The sequence below is a fragment of the Idiotropiscis lumnitzeri genome, chromosome 12 (genome assembly GCF_059441095.1).
Source record: "Idiotropiscis lumnitzeri isolate Australia: NSW breed Sydney's pygmy pipehorse chromosome 12, RoL_Ilum_1.0, whole genome shotgun sequence".
In the NCBI taxonomy this organism is placed as follows: domain Eukaryota; kingdom Metazoa; phylum Chordata; class Actinopteri; order Syngnathiformes; family Syngnathidae; genus Idiotropiscis; species Idiotropiscis lumnitzeri.
The window spans coordinates 18,248,786-18,269,400 of NC_142402.1; the positions used below are offsets into that span (position 1 = coordinate 18,248,786).

At 39.5% G+C, this 20,615-nt stretch overlaps 1 long non-coding RNA gene and 1 pseudogene across 2 annotated transcripts; one reads left to right on the plus strand and one right to left on the minus strand.

Moving 5' to 3' along the window:
* The first annotated feature begins 1,091 nt into the window (after positions 1–1,091).
* On the plus strand, positions 1,092–6,629 carry LOC148326344 (uncharacterized). The gene is made up of 3 exons (XR_015846144.1): positions 1,092–1,477; positions 3,253–3,382; positions 6,446–6,629. It is a non-coding gene; the product is annotated as an uncharacterized LOC148326344 (long non-coding RNA).
* Positions 6,630–7,376: 747 nt separating this feature from the next.
* On the minus strand, positions 7,377–9,775 carry LOC148326345 (regulator of G protein signaling 5-like; annotated as a pseudogene). The gene is made up of 5 exons (XR_015846143.1): positions 9,597–9,775; positions 9,422–9,511; positions 9,253–9,308; positions 8,082–8,245; positions 7,377–7,993 (listed from the first exon to the last, which is right to left on the minus strand). The product of XR_015846143.1 is annotated as a regulator of G protein signaling 5-like (transcript).
* Positions 9,776–20,615: the final 10,840 nt, after the last annotated feature.

Sequence of the window (20,615 nt, forward strand, 5' to 3'; positions counted from 1 at the left end):
GCTTATAAATCCTTCCCCAGGCGACAAATTCATTTGAAAATGTACCGCAGCTCTAATGAACATGAATTATAAACATCACATTTTATTTCATTTATTTTAGCAATAAGAATTAATTTAACTGTAAGAAATTGCTTTACTGTATTGCAAATCCGCTCTATAGAAACACATCATGTACGTATATTTATTTATTTATCTATTTATTTATTTATTCATTCATTTATTCATTCATTTGTTTGTTTCTTTATTTATTTGCTAAAATAGAACTTTAAGTTGGAAACAACTTTAAAATATCAATCATTACTTAGGCCGAAGCAAGCTATATTGTTTTTTGTTGTTGTGAAATGCTGGAACGCCAATTTCCACAACAGCACAATTCAAAACATTTATTTTAATTGGCCAACTATTTTTTTAATCAACGTTTCTGGTCTTGAAAATCTGAGTTTGCACAACTTGTTCCTTTACTTCTTCATGTATTATTTGTTTTACAGTGTAGAACCACAGTATTAAAGAATACCTCTTTAACTCAATAAAAACGTGTTAGAATATATAAATAGTAATTATTTGGTTACGTGTCGTTGAATGACGTCACTAGTGTGCGACTGACTTGAATGTACCGCTCGCGTTGTTCTATTCTATTCATTCTGTTGCCCGGTTGGGTTTCAACAGATAAAGTGTTTCCTCTTGTGAATATATAACCAATTAATACAAAACGTAACATTATTACCCTTGTAAACGGCTGAATATTTAATTCAGGTCTCATTGCACAACATTATTGTGTAAATAGTAGCAGTGCTATGCGCTCGAAGTTAGCATGTCTCCCTCACAGATGTTCAAATCTCATCTTCCTGTGGAGTTCGCTTGTCAGCTGGGATTCCCCACAACTCTCAAGTATAGCAAATAGATGGATAACCGTGCAAGTGGTATTCAGCATGGTTTCTGTTTTTGCTTTCTGTCCAGCAGGGGGCAACAGAGCTCTTTGTCATGTAAAATTCCAAGTTAAGCAAACAGTCAAGTGCAAGTCAAAATGAATGAAAGGCCCCTTTAGGTAGGTCTATGTTTCTTCACCACCCGTGTCATGCAGCCCTCTTTTTGACAGCGCTATACCATCAAGGTCAAAAAGAGCAGAAGGCCCTGTCACCTACCAAGGGAACAAAGTGCACTCGAGATATTACATGGAGAGAACAGAAATGCTCTCTCAGGTTTACAAGGAGGCCTTAGCATGTCAGTGACTCATATGGAGTGCCATCTTTTTGGCGCATGACGTTTCTACGGAATAGAGGATACCGTCTTATGCAGGGCTTAGTGAAAAGGTGTTCACTTTATCCGGCACACCTCGGCATCATGTGAGGGTCTGCGAGTACTTGACCTGTTTTCACCTGCAGCTTCACAAACTTTTCAGTGTGGATCAAGTGTATCTTCATTTAAATGACGGCACCAAACACTTTCTACGTGAAGTCACAGCGGATGTCAAGTAAAGGTAAAAGGGGTTATTCTAAAATGTATTTGAGTCAAGTCTAGAAAGACTTGGAATTTTTTTTATTTTTATAAAAGAAAATAAATGAAAAATTTGAAGGTCACGTGATCCACAAGGACTATTTCAAGTATAACGTTCTTGATATCTGCTGAATGTAATTATTAAAGTAACTTATAATTGAGTTACTTTCATAACCAAGTAAACAGTAAAGTAACTAAATTATCTTTGAGAACAAATAATCAGTAAATTGACCAAGTTCCATTTTCAAGCTAACGGGCAACACTGTTTGGAATTAGTGATTGCAAAATGAAGCTTCAAATTTGCTTCACGAACCCGTTGTATTTTTTGGACTACTGCAGATAGCACGCTTTGTTCAACATTGGGCTGAAAGTTCACTGACTATTATTCAAACCAACAGCACCATATAGATGAGTAAAAAAAAAAAATAATTTGAAGTTTCATTTTCCCATCACAAATTGAAACCAATGAACCCCGAGAACTGAGATCGGCGGCATCGAGGCATCTGTTTCATTGTCGCATGACCTTCCGAGCTGGCCACAAATTTCTGCGCGTATTATATTGTCATAATGTGTGGTGGAGGCCAGTCCCATTGAGCAACACGGCTTCTCCACAGAAAAATAATTTTCTTTCAGATCCATCCTTCAATGACCTCGCTGAAAAATGTGCTTCAACTTAAAAAAAAAAAATAGGCTCTTCACCGATGTCTTGGAAAATTCCAGGAATGGTGTCAAACGAGGTCATTTTAAATCCAAGCTACAAACAATAATTTGCTTTTGCAGCCTTCTCTGCTGCATCTTCATGCGCTCTTGGAAGAACATTTCAGGGATCGTCTGCAGCATTTTGATGTCATGCAAAATTTCAAAACAGGGCTTGAGCATTTTTATTCTCATGTTATGGTGGAGCTGAATAGTTTTGCAAGTTGGACTTCGAATGTACACATATTTAAGTTGCGTCTTCAAAATCAACTACAATTTGTTAGAAAAAAAAAAAAAAAAGCAACTTAAATTCTTAGCGCGAGCGTATTTGTCTTCCGGGGTGTTCTTTCGACACCTTAAGTGCAGCGCGTGTACGTCATCGGGCGTTAAGGCCACTCTTGCGCAGGTTTACTCAGTGCTCTCAGCATACAAAGCAAATAAAGTCATGCAGCTTAGACGGTCAATTAAGCCGAGCCGCAAAAAGCCTCCTGGAGACGTGAGGTCATAACGAAGCTCGCATTTGGGTCAGGGCTTGAAACGTCATAAATTAATTGCAGCATTGGAATAAATGAAAGGCGGAGCTCGCGGGTTTCAAATTCCAGTCTCTGACCGAAACCACGCCCCTCTCACGGACATGCGTCACGGGATCGGTCCACTTCCTTCTTTTTTAACTTTTGTCGCAGTGGATATTCCGACATGGTTTCAGCCAAGGCCTTCAAGCGTTACGGTACAGCGCAAAGTCGCGTGGAGGTGCCTGCTAGGAGTGCGCCTGCGAGTCCGTGAGACTAAATCGAGACTTCATTAGTCAGGCTTTCTGTCGATAATTGGTCGCTTTTTTTGGGGGGGTGTCTTAAAAATCAAGTCAGAGGTACAAGATGTGGCCAGACAAACTGATTTTTATTTTACAGCGTATTTTAATGATGTACTACTTTAAGTCAAAGTCACTGGAAAATAAATAAATAAATAAATATATATATATATAAATATATATATATATATATATATATATATATATATATTTATTTATTTATTTATGTATTTATTTTTTGAAAATTATTACAGCACACAACATGCAGAGGGGAAAAAAAACCCCGCATTGGGTGGCATGTGACAGAGAGCGTCTACTCGGAATTGGCAACTGGTTTCCAGCAGCTGGTCACAACATTTCTGGAGGCTGGCTTCCATCCTGTAGGTGAGGGTGCGAATATACACCCACACACACACACGCCCCCCCCCCCCCCCCACACACACACGCAGGACAGAATGACTCAGGTCCGTCACATGTCAAAATGTCAACATACATTTCAAATGAGGATTTCATTTTTAATTCACCGTGCGCTTTTGAGATGCGAATGAACCTGCTTTTCTCCGTAATGACCAAAGTGGCAACGGTTTGCTTCTAAAATTCAAGAAATTACTCATCGCAAGACATGACCTTTCATTCTGTGAGTTCGCCGCTGGTTTCACAACACAGTTTTTGTGGACGTATGATTGGTCTAAATGGGGCATGTTTTGAGTGGATCTAAAATAAGATAAATAACGTTGCATTAAGCTGTCTTTAAAGATTTATACACCTTCAGCGGGTCGCAGCAGTCATGGGAAATACAAAATCAAAACTTTCAGAGTTTGCGGTTTGAACTTGGGAGGTAGTTTAATGGCTGATTCTCTAACATTAAGACCATTTTTTTTTAACTGATTACGCAGAAACATATTGCGGTTGAGATTTGAGTTACAACAACAATCTCATGTTTGTAAACTCTTCAATGAGCTGCAACAGGGCGCTGAACTCTGATTGGCCCTTAATAATAAAAAATAGTTGTTGGAAAAAAAAACGTGAAAAATTAAAAATATGAAAAAATTATTGAAAAAAAAAAAAAAAGAAATCTGCCAATATGCAAATCCACGAATGTCGACCCAAATGTGAAGTGGGCGACTGGTTTTACGTTGTAATATCACCAATCACCATTAGATGGCAGATTAGTTGCTCATCCTGCTCTATTGTATGTGAGAAGGCTTTTTTTTTTAAACATCAATAATATTACAAGTTTAAGGGGATTGATTTTTGTGATAATATTTCTTGCACATAGTAAATATTTTTGTCCAATTTTTATCTGAGCTCCAATGAACTTCGCGGTACCGCCATGCATGTGGCATTTACTTCAAACATATATCCCTCCAATAAAAGACAATTCTTAATATTTAGTAAAGTGAAATAATTCTAAAAAAAAAAAAATCCAACCTGATTTTGTGATACAATTTTTTTTTGTTGCTCCCCTTCTTGTCAATGTATTTTCGACCAAAATAACCCACCCTGAAAATTAGAACTTGCTTGCGACGATCAGCGACTTGGAAAATGTCTAATATTTCTCATTTATTGTTCTTTTGAACAAAATTCAAAACTATGAAGGAAGAACGTTACCTTTCACAGCGGCGACAAGTAAATTAGCATCCCTCAAAGTAGTAAATCCGTATTAGTATGACTTCACATGCGCCCGTTCAACATTGCGGTCCACCTCCAATAACAAACCGTGATACTGTTCTTATTCATCTTTTTAATAAATAAAAAAAAACAAAAAATTGGGGCGTAATGCGCCATTCAACAATGGTTCTCTCTTTTGTAAGTGGCATGCATGGAAAGACTGCCAAAGACAAGTTGACATGCTGCTTTAATTTGCTTTCAAATGAATTTGTCAGAGGTGCAAAAGGTACTCACATTATGTACTTAGGTAGAAGTACAGAACATCCTGTTCAAAAAAAAAAATGCTGCAGCTTTGTAAACATTTTTTTTTATTGATGATCAAAAAATAATGATGTAATTCAAAGTATTAGTATAATTATTGGGAAAACCTGAGTGTTTTTTTATTTCAGATTAACATGAAATAATTTTCTCAAATAAGGCCATAGAAGAGGCCGAATCGGTTGCCTTGTCTTTCACGTTCCTCCATGTCGAAAATCTTAAATTCTAAATCAGTCAATCAAGAGTTCATTTATGTTATGTACCGTTACCGCTCTCGATTTTAATCCTTTTAAAATAAAATGTTTTTTTTTAAATGTCATGTCATCGAGACTATTTTTCATGAAGGAGGGGCAAGTACAAATTTCCGTTTTCAAATCTAGGGAGTAAAAGTAAAAATTTTTTTTTTAAAAAATCTATAATATATATAATTATAAAATAAATAATAATAAAAATATAAAAAATTAAAAATATTTTTATTAAAAAAAAACAACAACTGAAAAATCAACTCAAGTGCATTCGCTCCGCAGGAAATTCAAATTGCAAACTCCTTTTTGCCCTGGACGAACAGACATGTAGGAGGTGTTCGCATGTTTCGTAACCGACCACGGAGAGAAATATTCTGGGGGCGGTGACATGATCCGACCCACAGGTGATGGAGCCCGACTTTGACATCTGCGCCATGCGGACACCCACTTCACAGGTTTTGAAAACAGATTTTCCATGTGACTGGTGATTAAACGGCATTAGTAATCGGGCTTGAATGTAGACGTGTGGTGTAAAAAGAAAAGCGCTGTAGTCATGGTTGACAGGTTACCAAGGCAACGCACCTTTGAAGCACAGATGACTGGCCTTGTTTTCACGTCAGTTGCTTCTTTGTTTTGTTTTTTTTGGGGGTTTTTTTCTCCGTTAAAAATAGTTTATCAGCAGGCCTCATGAACACTGCTCCGATTATAAAGATCAAAAGTGCTGTTAAAAAAAAAATAAAACACCCCGCTGTTGTAGTTTTTCAGCATCAATAGTGCATTATTTCCCATTTGATCCAGTCACACAATACTGCCATTTAAAAAATTTTTTTTTTTTTCAAATTTAGTGACTCATCGCCACAGCGAGGCCACGTACTGAATGTCTTCTGTGACTATATTCGTACCACGTGAAGGTTACCTCCAAAGATATAGATATATTTTTCAATGCAAGACCGACAAGGTACAACAAATGGCGCCGGTCAATAATGAACGCAAGATAGAAACGAGACAAACCGAAAATGCTTGCGGGATGCACTTGGCTTCAAGTCTTTAAGTTCATCCATGAGGTTGGTGGCTCACGAAAAATCGAGCACCAAACAACAAACTGTGCAGGTGCTCATTTGAGAACGTGTCGCTCCAGCAAATTAAGAGCAAGTGATAATTTGAAGTCATTATTTTGTGTGTGTGTGATTGAAATGACTAACAGGTTGTAGAGTAGGATCATTTTCCAGGAGGGGTCTCAGCGCTGTTAATGACGGCGCCTCTGTCTCCTCAGGGCCTGATTATTTGAGCAAGATTCCACCTTGGCAGTCTGCGCGCGTGGGAGCCGGCCGAGCGGAGACGGGCGCCTCTAAGGCAGCTCTTTCTTGCGTGAGGCTCGGCGGAACAATGAAAGAAAAGCGACTCAGTGACAAAGCGCCGCTGACTCAGGCGGCGAGTGGCTTCAAAGGTAGAAGACAAAGTCGGTGAGTCATTGTCTTGCTAGCGTCGTCCGCCCCTCCGCCAACAGCTCGAATGTTAGCCATGAAATCAAATCAAAAGCATTTTTGAAATATTTCAGTTAACGCAAACACCCGAAGGCAACTTTTTCCATCCTATCTCTCGATGTATATTACGATGAGGCGTCCAAAACGGTTGAACGATTTATCGCTTTGGGAACAAAGTCGCGATCTCAGATGACGCCATTTGGCGATCGTCAAAGATGCATTTTTTTTTTTTTTTTTTAAAGGGCTCTTGTGCCCCACGCTCACAAAGCAGGTCAGACTAACCAGCGCCATACTGATTTAAAAAAAAAAAAAAAAAAAGAAAATTTAAAAAAAGAAATTAATTTGGCCACTGCTTGAATGCTAGCCACCAAGCTAGCTTGCGCCGCAGCAGGACGGACTCTCTTTGTACTTTATGCAAGTCCGTGCACTGCCGCAGCAACGAGCTGCGTGATTTGAATCATCTCCTCTGTGGTGACAAATAAAATAAACTACCCCACTAACAAGTAGCGTTTTAATCGAGGAGGCGAACGAGGAGTCGCTAATCGCTAAAGTGAAATAACATAAACATTGTTTTTATTTAACCGTCCTCTTTTGTGCGCGTCAAGACCAAGTTCTCATCAGAATAACATGAAGGCGCACCGATCTCTGCCTTTTCTTGGCTACAAAAACTTTCACTTGGTCACCCATTTGTCAAATGTAACTAAAGAGGCCGCACATGAATTAGCGTTGGAACATTCCAGAGACATTTTTCTCTCCCTTTATTTGGTGCATTTCATGACACTTTGCACGATTGAAAAAAAAAAAAAAAGTCACTTTCACTAAACAGGTGTTAAGCAAACATTTGTTTTCATTATAAATACACGTTGAGTTGAACGAGAATAAATAAACGAACAACGACGACATCTGCTTCGTCGTACGCCACGGCGGCCTTCGGCCTTGCGCGGGTTGGGGGGGGGGGCTTGTTCAGATGTCGCTCACGAGCAGCTCAGTTGTGCGTCCTCACAGCTTCATGTCCTTCAGCTCGGACTCCAGTCTGCTGAACCTCGGCCACGACTCCTCAGCTCAGGTTTTTCTCGCGTACCTCTCCGGGGTAGGCGCCATTAGCGTTAGCATTTCCCGCCGCCGGAAAGGATCACATCTGCCGGCTGCTCGCCGCGCAGTTCTTGATGAAGTCGCTTGTCCGCTCTGCTGGCTCAGGAAACGGACTTGAGGAAACGAGGGTAGCAGTCTTTCTCCATCAGAGTGTAAATTTTGGCTTGGGCCAGATCAAAACACGACTGGGTGGGATGTTCCATGTTCTCCTTGGTGATGGCTTTGGTCACGTGATCGAGGTTTACCTGTTGAAGGGGCAGAGGAGTTAACAGTCAATCCCTTTTTTTTTTTTTTTTTTTTTTTTGTCATTTTTTTTTGTCGAGCTCTCTTTACCTCTCGGGGCGCGTCGGTCCTGATGAACTCATCAAAAATTTGCTTGGCCTTGACGGACATTTTGGAGGGCTTCGCAGTTCTGTAGTCCTCACACGCTAAGTAGAAGGCGATATTTTCCTCACTGAATTCCGACACGAGGAAAGCTCTGAATAGACACAATCCATCTGAGAAGAGGAGATGAGAGGGTGAAACGTTAGCATGAGCTTTTCTCATCAATAGGTCTGCGCAATTAAACACAACAATTTGACAAAAAAAAAAAAAAAAAGATCCAGTCTTAAAACAACAAAAGCAGTTGTTGTGGTTTTGAAAAAAAAAAACACTTTAAAAATTATTATGCTGAAACTGACCCACGTCTTCTAAAATCAAACCTTAAAATATTCATATTATTTAACTAGTAGTGAGAGTTGTGCAAACTATTCGAAAATTATGCAAACGATGTTTAGAGCAAAAACGTAACCTCTTCCTATCCAAAAGTTTAAGTTTTTGTGTGTGTTTTTTTTTTTTTTTTTTATCACAGACATACTTTAGGTAGTCATTTACCGAAATGACAAAAGAGTCTTCGATATGATTAAATAGCTTATTTGTGAGTTTATTTCACAAAAAGTGAAATATTGCAATCATGCAAACATTCTAAAGATATTTTGGGGAAGTTGTAAATATTGAATTATTTTTTTTTCTTTTTTTTATTATTTGTTTTTGTAATTTTTTTTTTGTTCCGACTTCAATTTGTAAACTAGTCGCTTAAGTAAATATATTACATGTGTAATAGATCAGTATTAATGTTGATTGTTCTAATGTGTATATTGTGGAAAATATTACTGTATGATTGAAAAAAAACAAGAAACAAAAATAACAATTCAAGGATGGCACAAAACTGCTGAACAGCAAAACCCAAAATCGATTATTATTATTACTATTATTATTATTTAGCGTCCCCACATGCCATGTTAAACATGCTTTAGATATTCCCCTTCTCCACCACACCTGATTCGAATGATTGCAATCAGTCTTGTGCAGGGCTTGCTGATCATTTGAATCAGCCGTGTCGGAGGAGGGAAATTTCTAAGACATGCAGGACGGCAGCCCTCGAGTACCGCAGTTGCCCACCCGTGCCATTTTGCTTTTCATAATTTGATTTTTAATGAGTCTTGTGAAAGTTCACTACACTTACTTTGACTGGAGAGCAATTTCTCAAAGGAGTCCCTCCATTTCAGGCGCTCATCAACGCTGCAAGAGAAAGGAGAAACTTAAGTGAAACAGTCAAACAAATCTTCCATGCGATAAAAACGCTGAAGTTAAACATTGACCCAACAATTCCTTTTCATCTTATGAGGACTTACTTGTGAGTGTCACTTTTTTTGGGCTGCGCTGGGATGCTGTGATCCGACTTGTGCAGCAAACCTCCAAACAGAGCTTTCAGCTCCTTCGCCCTGTGATGACAAAGCGAGAATGAAACAAACACGCAAAATAGGAAAGAAAGATCAACCGCACCGTCGTTTGTCATGCGTGGCTTACCTCTCCAGGCAGGTGATCGGCAACAGTTCGAGTCCTCGGCACATGGTGAGATGTTATCCGGTGGTGGATATTTCCTGGGAGTCTGGCGTGACTGCTTGTTTCCGTGCGGGATAGCGCTCAGTCCGTCTAACGCTTGTGTGGGAGTGGGCCTTTTTATAGGGTGGCGCACTCAGTGACATCACGGCTCTCAGCCAATGCGCGGCGAGAGCAGCGGGATGATGAGGAGACTTTTATCCAGACGGCAGCAGCACAGAGCAGATAGTTGCTGGAAGCACATTAGGTAATTGTGTTAATTAATTTCACGCAGGGGCAGCTTATCTTGAGTGCTGCTGAGGGAGGAACCCCTAAAAAAAAAAAAGTTTCAAGTTGTTGGAGAGATGCTGGTTGCCATGCTGGCTACTCTTAAGCAAGGCACCAGCCCTGCCTGAAACTCAGCTCAACACCCCAAATTGACTCAAGATAATCTTTTATTCCGTTCCACTTGCTCAACATGTTTAAATAAGCTGAACTAATACAATTAAAAAAAATGACAGACTGTGTTTTCCTGTCACAAAAGCCACACAAATTATTCAATTTTGTGTCATTTAATAATCTGATTTTTAAAATATTGCATTGTCAATCACAAAACAATTGAATGCCCTTCTGACGTCACACATCCTTTAAGTGTCAACCGGAAATGATGAATAAGTGGAATAATTTCCATGGTTTTTCATTTATTTCTTTGGTAGAATGCATAAAAATAGACTTCACACAGTGTTATGTTTAAGCCCCCCCCCTCCCCGAAAAATCTATTTATAGCATCAAAGAGTATTAGCGGGAAGTTTCAGAGAGTCCACAGAATCTTATGAAAAGGAAGCGCTGTCTTTATTTTTCTTTGCCACCGCTGGCAAACAGTTCCGGATCTAAATCAGTCTAAAATGCTCACGAGTAATGCTGCCACAGTCACGGTACGTTGGGAAAAAAAATTACTTAGTTGTTTACTTGACTGATTACTAAAAAAAAGTAACTTAGTTGCTACAACAATCACTTAAAAAAGTATCTTAATTTCTTAAATGATTACTTGTTTTGAAACTTAACTTGTGATTTAAAAAGTAACTTACTTACTAAAATAATCACTTACTTTTAAAAGCAACTACGTTACTTCAATGATTACAAACTTTAAAAAGTAACTTTTTTACTTAAATGATTACTCGTTTTTAAAAGTAACTTATTTGCTTGACTGATCACTTGATTTGAAAAGTAACTAAGTTAGATTACACATTACTTTACTGTACACCCGCAGATACCGACAACCACTTATGCCACTTCATTGACATAGAAGGATATTTTTTTTTAAATAACAAAGATAAAATTACTTTTATTTATAAAAACACAAGAGTAGTTTCTGGATTTCACTTAACATAAATAGGAGACTTTTTTTTTGGGATAAAATATATTTTAAAAAAAAAGTATTTGTCGATTCCAATTAATATAAAAAAAAATGAAATAAAATTTAAAATAAACAGTCATTTATTATTGAAATATTTTTAAAGGCAGAACTCAACATGTATACATATATAAATTCAATTATTAACATTATTTTGGGACTTTCTGGGAGTTTGAAGCTTTCTTTGTTATTGAAGCTAAATAACACCCTGTCGACATCACATATTGTTTTTGGCTGACACAAATTCAGAAATAGTAGCTGTATTACCAGCTTGAAAACGCAAATCTCTCTCCGTCTTCCACTGCTGTCATGTAACAAATTACTTGTGTGTTTTTGCATCGCACACACTATTAAATAACAACAGAATGAAATATACTTTCTTCTAAAAAAAATGCCCAAAATGATACCTCTAGCAATCTGCACACACAGTCCGCTGTTATGTACAGCCTTGTCCCCTGTGTGGACCATTTTTCATCTGGCGACACAATAAATTAAATAATACGCGACGCTTCACTCGTGTTATCTAACAGGAAAGTGTGCTGCTGTAATATCGGTGCGTTTTTGTGTACGCTCACCTTATTGTGGCCGCTGACACAGTTACATTGTGTCATGTTCAAGGGCAGTTTGTCATGATGGAAATCGGGGGTGAGGCGGTTACAGACACTGCAATAACCGACACCCATATTGCATAAAGTGTGCTTTGGGCTCATATTGACAAAAGTGACGACTAATTGCTTTGCGTTAGCTTGATGCATCGCTGACCCAGAAATCGAAAATGAATTGTGTCGGGGATGTCACAACGCTCTGATTAAGCTCATAACATAACACACAATATTTGAGCCCACCTTTCACCATATGAGGGCTCAGATTATCCTTAGTGTGTATTTTTATTTATTTTTTTTGCTAATTATTTTTAGACCTTGGTCGAATTTGAAGCGTATCGAATTCAACACACTCGTTCAACTTTCACCAAATCGGATCTCTGGCTGAATTGTTAAGTTGAATGGGCTACACCAATCACACTTCGGGCTTGGAATGTTGCACAATCTTTGTTGATAAAAGTTGCTGTGTCAAAATCTTTATCTGGAGACTCTGGGGACGGTCACACTTCCTGTCTCGCTCTTGCAAGGAAGTTTGAAATGGATTTCCTCCGTCCTGTTTCTGGAAGAGCGGGTCATACCACGGAATTCCCAAGTAGTCACTGCATTTCCCAGCTGACATGAGCCAAGATTTCTTCTGGAAGGCGCCCAAGACCAAAACGTTTCCGCCTCCTGTTTCGAGCATTTCACCTCCTTCATTAGTGATAATAAAATGAAGCTTCAAATTTGCTTCATGAACCAGTTGTTGTATTTTTGAGTCCTCTAGATGGCGCTGTTGGTTTAAATAAAAAGTTTAAAAAATGGCTTCCAGGTCAATGTTGAACCGAGAGTGCCCTCTACAGGAGTACAAAAATACTACAACTGCTTCATGAAGCGGATTTGAAGCTTCGTTTAGCTTCACTACCCTCCACCTCTCATCACGTCCTTCACGTCGCTATTTTATTTGGAGTAGAAAATCGAAAGACAACACCTGGCTTTTTTTATTTGTTCAACTCCATCTTTTTCAGTCTGGTTGAAGAAGCGCCATCTGGACTTTGCCCGAGAATCCATCGTGTTGCATATTCAAGAGGGCGAAGCATCTCACGGAACAGGTGGAGGCTCATCTGATGCATCTCAACGACGAAGCCGAGCGCCGGGCCACCGGCGGCGCACATGATGCTATCTGCGTGATCAAATGTCAACTGTACATTGAACATGCCGACTTGCCAGCGCCAACATGACAAATCCACGTGAAGCAGCCTCAGCATGTGTGTCGGATATCAACCATGTCGTCGCGCGAAAACAAAGACGTGCTTCCAGACATCTCCTTCGGCAGATCTCTGCACCTGCCGGCGACTGCTCCGTGTCATTTTAACTTTCCTGACTTTTATAAATGCATGCATGAGGCGCACATGTGTTCTCTTAAAATGATGCTGATGGTCTTTCTGATAACTTCATTGGGACGCCACGAGTGATGGGAAAATGAAGCTTCAAATTTGCTTCATGAACCAGTTGTTGTATTTTTGAGTCCTCTAGATGGCACTGTTGGTTTAAATAAAGGGTTTAAAAAATGGCTTTCAAGCCAATGTTGAACCGAGAGCGCCATCTACAGGAGTCCAAAAATACTACAACTGCTTCATGAAGCAGATTTGAAGCTTCGTTTAGCCATCACTAGACGCCACCGCTGCCCCGCTATCATGCTAATATGTTTCCTACGTGCTTCTCTGAATGATATGAGTCAGGAAAATACAAGTTTCATTTTCCGAAGAATACCCGGCGGGAGGCTAACAAGTTTGGCCTCGCTAGCACGGACAGATACGCTGGTACGGAGGTTGGCCCCAGCAGGATGTGCGACACGGAAGCTAATTGGGTACATTGCTGCAAATGGGCTTGTGTGCGAGAGAAAGCTGATTTATAGGAAACGCCTGTGCGCCCGTATAGCGCTGATGTGCTCACTTTTATTCTGAAATATAGCCGCGCGGTGACACAATAGGTTGAGCGGGAGCAGAAGGTGTCGGTAAACAAGGCGCAGATGTCACCTCCGAGTGATGAGGGCACCGGCGGCTCGTCCATATTTATCGTCGCCTTTGTTAGATTCACTTAGTTGCACAACATGCTCGTTTCAAATCTTGCGTGCGCCGAGACGGGTGGGGGAATACTACGATGTTTCGAATCCGAGCAGACAAATATTTGTTTTGGTTAAATATGGTTTTGTATTGGGAAAGTGATGTAAGCAAATGTTGGAGCAGGAAATAGAGAAGGCTGCGTTGGTTATCTCGCTGGAAAATTCCAGGACTGCAATCTTGAGCTTGTTAGCGTAATACAATTCATTGTTAAGCTTGGCAATTACCATTTTTGTTATTGTTAATTACATTTACATAAAAATCCCAATTCTGGTGAAGTTGTGTACAATGTACATCAAAACTGAAGAAAATGATTTAGAAATCATTTCCTACCGATATTCAAATCCAGTGGCGGGACGTGCATTTCACACGTAGGCCTTCAGGGAAGTCCTACTTAGTCCGACTTGCAAAAATCCACAAATGTTGAGGGTCTTTTTGCATTAGCGAATCTCTGCGCACTCCTGAGTGCTATTTGAGTTGTTTTTTCCTCAAGGAAGATAGACACCAATCTGTGCTGCAGCATTTTTTTTTTGCTTTTTTTTGCAGACAGGCGAGGCCTTAACCCGGATGCACCCTGAAAGCCGCTCATCCGAGATCCTGCCCGGCAACGTTCAAGTGGAGAAATGGTAGCAAGCAGGCGCTCTTCTCCGAAAGTAAACCTGTGCATGCTGGTCATTAGACTGCCGAGTCATGCTCGCGGCGTGGTCAGCAAGCACACAGCCAAGCGTTCAGCAGAATTCTTCGGCAAATGGACACGTTTTGTGTGCAGAGCGGTAGCGTCATTAGGTGCATGTCTCATTTAGCTCAACAAGGTCAACAAAAAGAAAGTGGAAAGGAAACACCTCTCTGTAGGATGTCGCGTATGTCCCAAGTGCCACCGATTCGAAGCATTATTTGAACATGCGGAGTGAATGCCAAATGTGTCAGTCTAAATGTCGCATTATTATTATTCTTTGTCCAATTTTCCTCAATAGCCGCTGGAAAAAATTGTTGAAATATTTACAAGAAAGAAATGGAGAGTAGCTATAAAGCTATACAAAAATAAAAAAGCACATCAAAATTATGTGATCTGTCCAAGTCCTTCTTCTTAATTTTCTTTTCTGTTTTATCATGTAAAAATATTATTCAATAGAAGTGCCATAACACATAAAAAAAAAAAAAAAAAAAACACACAGCAATTCTACAATAAATTTGTGCACAGACAAAGTTACAGCTCAGGTGTGGTGCCAAAAACAAAACACAAGGTGGGTTAAAAAAAAAAAAAAGACGACATCAAACATTCTATTCTTACACACAGACAAACTTCTCTCCAGTCCAACTTGCGTCCTTGATGTAGCAAGCATGATAGTTCAGCTCTGATCTTTTTTTAGTTGTGCATTTCCAAAGAGAGCAATCTTGAAACATCGTTTTTTTCTTCTTTTATAATTCAAAGCTAAAACTTATTTATTAAGATATCCATTCATACCTGATGACATCCATGCTCAGGGAACAAAAAAAAAAAGTTTTAGAACCCTTTATTTGCCCTCACTTTCTCAACAATCCATCTCAAAGCACTGCAACATGGATGCTAGCTAGCTTAATATCAAGCTAGGTGGCAGAAAGGCTAAACTGTGGTCATTTGAAACACACCAAGTGTCATTTTCTCTCTTCTTTTTGACCAATTGTTCACTATTTGCCAAAGTGTAACTATGAAGTGAGTTAAATTCATCATCATCATTTAAATTAAATCAAACCGGAACCTTCCACACAACCACAAACGTACTCTACAGACTAGTCAGTTATTATCCAGTCTGATATGAGACTTACAGTTATGTAAGAATTTATTATTATTATTTTTTTAATCAACGATTGTGTTCAATTTGAATTAATATAACGGTGACCGTAAAACATGACAAATTCTGCCCACGTTGGTGGGGGCACCGTTGACCTGATCTGCTCCGTTCACGGGTGGTAAACACAAAACGAGACAGTATGTTCCACTTACTAGGTGGTGTCTAATAAAGATGATAAAGGATGAAAAGAGAGCCACGCAGCACGCCACTCGTACAGCGACGATGTGACACTTTTAAACCCACTCAACTCCGTTGAAAAACAGCAGGAAGTCGCTGTTCCGGGCCCGCTCCGAGCGCTAATAAGCAATTCATCGGTGAAATATTTGCAAACATTCAACCCTTAATTTCCCTAAATGCATATTTGCGTTTCATGATGACATTTAGGGAGGATTATAAATTTCGGATTGTTAGCAATAAAAGACGACAAACTGTTTGTGACTTCATCTTCTTAAGTGAATGTGACGAGAATTACCAACAGCTTTCCCATGTTGCCAAATTCCAGTCATGTGACTGCAAGCCACTATCGTGTGGGAATTTCTCACTCCCCTTGGGATGGAATTATTGCATCACTGAGAATCATGCAACCCTGGTCACGAGTAGAAGTTCTTGCTTTTGGGGAAAAAAACCCAAAACAAAACAAAAAAACCCCACTAATCATTCAAGCTGAAATGTCACCTAAATGATTGTGAGATTATTTACATCTCCAGAAATTCAGAGAAAACTTTTGTGAGAAAATAAGTGCAAAGAGACAAAAGTCCATGATACACAAAATAGACAATTAATTAGCGGTATAGTCGCTATGATTGCAACTGCTTTAACAACGACCAAAAGGTCAAAGAAGTAATATTCACGTATTAGTATTCTCCCACACTTCCTTTATTGCTGCTTCATTATGATTTAAATTTAAATTTGACACGCCACAGAGAATTGTTACGGTTTCCCGTGCTTTGACGACTGCTGCGCTAGCCGCTACATCTTACGTGATTACAAGCTTCCCAGGCGGCAAAGGTGTCGTCAAATAATTGTAATTAGCCGGCAATCATTTGCATTTGAATTTACTACGGGAGCCCGATTAACTTAAAACACTCGAGAAACCGAGCTGTCGTGTCAATCGTGGCATTAAGGGAAATTTTGATATTTTTTCGGTTGTAGCTAACAGCTAACTGCGCGGCAATGATAAGTAACGGCTAACCACGGATTCAAAATAAAATAGGACCGCCACAGCGGGTGAGACTGTGATGGTGAAAACAAGCGATGACATTATTTTATTTTTTTAATTTACTTATTTATTTTTTTAAATAGACTCCCCAGTCACTATTTTGTTTACCCTAAACTGTATCACCCAATTTAAAAACTGCAGCTGCAGCAAAATCCAGCAGTTACACACATTGCTCCTCCACAAACTCTTTTTTAAAAAAATATTTTATTCATTTTTTTCCCAACGTTACATGTTTGGGTCCATAATATGAACATTTGAAAAACACGCTTGTGCAGTCCTGTCCTTTTAAGAGCTACTCTCCCGCATTCATGCATTTCTGTTTGTGGCCAGCGGGTGGCAGCAGAGTCACATCTTTCTGTACAAAGGCACAACGCATTGAGCCACCATTCCTTGACATCAACAACAACGACAAAAGAAAAATGTTTGTCACAGGCATGCTGGAAATGAAAAGGCACACTGAATTAATTCCAAGCAGAAAAAAACGCAACTTTGAACTACGCATTATTAAGATGACATTGTGCACTCGGCACAGGCAAATCACTAAATTCCAAGCCTTCGAAATATTTAGCAAGCTTTTGTGTCACCTAATAGGATTGTGTGAGCGTGCATGTATGCCTGCGAGCAACTGAATTAACACTATGGATGATAGTTGCATCACACGCACACGCACACGCGCGCACGCTGGTGAAAGAACACGAACAGAAAGAGAATCTGCATTCTGTCTTTATGATCAATTTTCATAGCCTGCAGAAATCCTCGGATACTTAGGAGTGTTTTTTTCCCCTTGCATCTTGCTCCCAAAGGATAACATTATCATACATTTCTTTTTCCCATCGTCAACAAAAGTGGTCTATGATGCTTTATCGCTAAGTGCATGTGTGGAATTATGAGCATGATCATGTGCGCCTACAACCGGCTTGAATCACAAACATTTCGACAACAGTATGTTATTTGTGTCCTTTGAATGCACATGAACAAAACGATCCTTCTCTGCACCGCTATGAGCAATGTTCTTGTCTTATTGCGTTTGATAAACATTAGCAAGAAGCACCTCGGCCGCGCAGAGAGAGTTTTGGGGTTTGAATTTGGTCTCATGCTTGCAGAGTTTGCATGTTCTTGCGTTTGTTTCGTCTTCATACTGCGGCTTTCTGCATTCCCAAAACGTGCATGTTATGGAAATTGAAGACTAAATTTCCCATAGGTGCAAATGTGAGTGAATTTTTGCCCTGCCATTAGTTGCCAACCAGTCCAGGGGTTGCCCAGAGTCAACAAATTTATTATTTTCCAACACTTTGTAGTGTTAAATTGAAAACTAATGACTGATGATGGATTTTTTTGGGGGTTTTCTTTGGCAATGAATATCCAAAAAAACACATGAACCATATATGTATGGCATCTGTGATTTGGTTTAGCTTTTGTTTCACTTACATGTTTTGTTAAGGATATAGACTTAATTAAAAAAAATTGAATTTGTTTAGCAGCTTTGTTTGCTCATGGTGCTTTCATGAGGTTGATAAGAGTGTTAATATTTGTGCAATCAACAAGCCAGGAAATTGGACAAATTAAAATGTTGATCTGATAATGTCACTGGTAAAAGTCAATTTATTCCATATTAAAGTTACCCAGCGGTGTTTAGTGATGGGCGCGACAGTTCTTTTAAGTGAATCATTAGAATCGGTTCGTCAAAAGGATTCGTGAACCAAATCCATCGCGACTCATGAGACCTCCTCCCCAACACGCCCCCTCTACCGGGCGCGGATGGCGTAAGTAAAAATAAATAATAAATAAATAAGTACCACTTGAAAGATCCTGGTTTTGAATCTCTTCCAAATATAGAGCTCTGCTTTGCGTCAGACTTTTGTGTCCATGATTTTAGTAGTTGCCAAATACTAAAACGTATTATTACTTCACACGGTTGTGCAAAATACAGATGATTTGCATTTTTTTTGGGGGGGGGGGGGGATTGATGGTTGTTGGGGATAGTAACGGGTAAACGAAGCTTCAAATCAGCTTCATGAACCAGTTGTACTATTTTTGGACTCCTCTAGAGGGCACTCTTTGTTCAACATTGGCCCGAAAGCTCACTGACTTGCCATTTTTTTCAAACCAACAGAGGACTCAAAAATACAATAACTGGTTCATGAAGCAAATTTGAAGCTTCATTTTCCCATCACTACAGTTCAGGGTGTACCCCACTTCCTGCCCAAAGATAGATGGGATAGACTTCTGCACCCCCTGCGACCCTTTTGAGGAAAAGCGACTCCGATAATGGATGGATGTGTGACATTCCAAGTTGCAACTGCAAATTCCCTGCCGAGAGCGTTGACTTATTTGCATTACTACCAACAACGTCACGTCCCCCCCGACACACAAATCCACAACCACCTGTCGCTTAAAACACTTAATCGCGTTCAATCATGACTCATAAAACGTGACGTCAGCGGTGAGAGGTTGCATCCGCCATCCACGTGTGACTCAAGCCCTCCTTTCAGCTGCTCAATATGACACGGACATGGAAAGAGAAGAAAAAAAAAAAAAAAGCCAGAAAGCCATTCTACCATCCCATTAAAAAAAAAAAAAAAATTCAATCCGAGAAAATCCCATTCACTCACAAAATGTACTGCAAGCTTAACAAGTGTCCATAGTGACCTCCAAGTATATTATTATCTCCCACTAGCGCAAGTGTACCTATTATTATTTTAAACTAGCATTTGAGGCAGAATGCCAAGTAATTCTCTGTCATATTAGAGGAGAATTACGGCTGTAGGATGAGGGGGGGGGGCAAACTACAGCCTCACAATGTTCTGTTTCTGAACATATTCATCAGAGCACTTAAGCTAAAAGGGTAATTTCATAAATGGAGATAAAATCCATTAAGGTGATTTGTCTACCATCCAAAGAGAATTTCATCGTGTTTTTTTTAGACACAAGGAGCAACACACGGGCGACAAAGGAAAAAAACTCAATAAATGATTGGAGGCAGACGTGTAGCCAGAGGATGTGGCGTGTTGCCGCCGCAGGCATTGTGCGGCCTCGGCGGCGAGCGTCCTCACGTCTTATGAGCTTCTTCTCAATGATGGCTCCTGATGGGAGAATTCTCTTCCAAGATGGCAACCGCCATTCCTCAGAGGTCGCACAAACCGACAACGCCGTTGTTGGAAGAAGAGCATCCCTAGTTGGATGTTTTTATTCCGAGTTGTACGTGAGCCTCATGTGGTCAAGTTCTTTTCTTTGAGCCTTTTGACTTTTTTTTTTTTCGAGAAGTGAGCCCGAGGTGCTCCCTTACTGAGATCTCCTTTGTAAAGCGTCACACTATTTGATGTCATTCTTACAATGTGAGGCTGTTTGGGGGATGTCATGAAAAGGGTGAAATTAAATATTCACTTGAAGACTCACTCGGCATGAGTCAAGGTAATCTCGGAAAAAAAACAAAAAAAACAGCTCACCTGAAAGTATATGTCAAGGATGGCGAATGCGATCCGTGTCCACACCCTTTCATTCATAATAATTAAAAAAAATTCTGAATGATATGCAACAGAAATAAGATTACAATTTTGAATGAGTTCATTTTGGTGAAAACATCAAATGAGTTCTTGCATTTAATGTTTTTTTTTTTGTTCAGTAGTTTTGTGCCATCCTTGAATGGAGAGCGCCCTTTACGATTGAAAATAAAAAAATAGCTGATGTGATTTTTATTTTATTTATTTATTTATTTTGGTTACTTCCAACTCTTTGTTGTTGGGTTAGGATAGTCGACCTTTTATACACATTTCTAAAAATGTGCGATCAAAAAATGTAATATTAATATTAAGAGCACACATTTTACACACATGTATATACT